Below are 2,078 nucleotides of genomic sequence, written 5' to 3'. Positions count from 1 at the left end.
CTCTGTAGACCAGGCTGGTCTCGAACTCACAGAGATCCGCCTGCCTCTGCCTCCCGAGTGCTGGGATTAAAGGCGTGCGCCACCACCGCCCAGCAAGACAACTTTTTCATTTGTGTTTACTTCCAGAAGCCCTGTGCTACTGGGGGCTTCCTGCTTCTTGGGCAATCCCTCACACATACGCCCTACACCTTCCATTCATTCAGTGAGAAAACACTCTGAGAATGAGAAAAGGAACACGGTTCTTACAGATAACATTTTGGAAAGGAAAAGAAGGAGAATGCTATTAAGTGGATGTGTATCTGTCCCAACTCAACAGTACAGGCCAAGGACAGCAGCTTGTAGTGGACTGAAAAGTAGAGACTTGAGTCAGATGGATAGCCCCTCTGCTTCTGCTTCTTCAGGGAGAGCAGGTTTCTGTTGCTGCAATGAAACCCTTACCAAAAGCAACTTGAGGACAAAAGTGTTAATTTCATCTTACAGCAGTAGATCATCAGGAAGGGACTTCAGGGCAGGAACTCAAGGAAGCAACTGTGTGGAGGCTGAGAAATGTAGCCCCGTCTTCATCGTTGTCTGATGGTCAGAGAAGGTGCAAATTACGCAAAAAAACAGGCGTAATTTGCACCTTCTAACTCAGGAGGTGGTTGCCTGGCTCTTTTGAAGTTAAGAAAGCTCGGTGCCATCCTGACAGGTGGTCAGGATATGCAAATGTACTTCTGCTCCTTCCATAGTAACTATGAGGTCACTTGGGAAAGGGCTCTTTTCTGCCTACATGAAACAGTGTGGTGAGTATAGTAACTCGGTCATTTGGCTACCTAGGCAACAGAATGCTGATGATGGGAAGTTTCAGAATGGACGGATGAGATAATCTTGCTGTGTAATGTTAATGAAGTCTTTGTTACCTTCTCCTCCAGTTTACACTGGGTTTAAAAGTTGTGGAAAATAAATGTGGGTGATTTCAGGATCTGAGCAATTCCTAAAACTCCCTCCTGATACTGTCTTGTGGTTTCTGTCTTTATTTCCCATACCCCTACCCTGGTAAGAGGTGATTCTGTTGAGGCCAGTCCTCAACAGAACTAAAGCAGAGACCATGGAGGAATGCTGCATACTGGGCTCTCAGCTTGTTTTCTTACACAATCTAGAACCGTGCACTACGCTCTCCCACATCAATCACTAACCAACGAAATGTCCCACAAACTTCCAAACACAAACCAATCTGATGGAGGCATTTTTCTCAAATATAGGCCCTCTTTCTAAATAACTCTAGCTGTGTCAAGTTGACAAAACCAGCCAGGATAAATGGTACGTCTATACAGAATGAGTCAGTGATTGAAAAAGAACGAGCAGTTGCTGCATAGAATGAAATGAATACTCCATTCACTGGATCACTCATTGGAACTATGTGTGATATTGAGTTGAAAGTGTCACTCCCAGCCTGCCAAGTAAGGACCACTTTCACAGGGTATGTAGGGTTGCCCTGGAACAAGGAACTCGTGGTTTGGGGTTTGCATCTGTGCTCCCTCTGTCTTTCCCTCGCCATGCTCTCCCAGTCACCTGGGAGTGTGTCGTCTATTAAACACGGGCATTTGATTTGGCTTAGTCTGGTTTGATTGGAGTTCTTGACACCAGTGGAGAGGTTTTTCTTAACTCTATGCTCCCGAGTGAAAGAACAAGACTGAAAAATTTACCAGTGTTTCAGATGCAGACACAGCAGATTTGGGAGCTGTACTGTTATTTTCTGTCTCCAAGTGTTTCATTGTGGCAGCTGGGGCCCCGATTACAGACGACACATGTTTCTGTCTGTTATCTCTTTGGTCTCACAGTTAAGCACTCCGGAGTTCCTTCAGGGGCATCTCACTGTACACAAAGGTATAAGGCTTTTCTCACTATGAATTAAAAAAGCCTTTTAAAGTTATGTGTGTGTATGTGGGTATGTGGGTATATGCATGTGTGTGCATGTGTGTACAGTAATTGGGTATGTGTATGTGTGTGTGTATGTAGAGTATGTGGGTATGTGTGTGTATGTGTACAGTAATTAGGTATGTGTATATGTGTGCATATGTAGAGTATGTGGGTATGTG

Source organism: Microtus ochrogaster, chromosome 16 (genome assembly GCF_000317375.1).
Source record: "Microtus ochrogaster isolate Prairie Vole_2 chromosome 16, MicOch1.0, whole genome shotgun sequence".
Classification (NCBI taxonomy): Eukaryota; Metazoa; Chordata; class Mammalia; order Rodentia; family Cricetidae; genus Microtus; species Microtus ochrogaster.
This window is presented reverse-complemented; position numbering follows the sequence as displayed.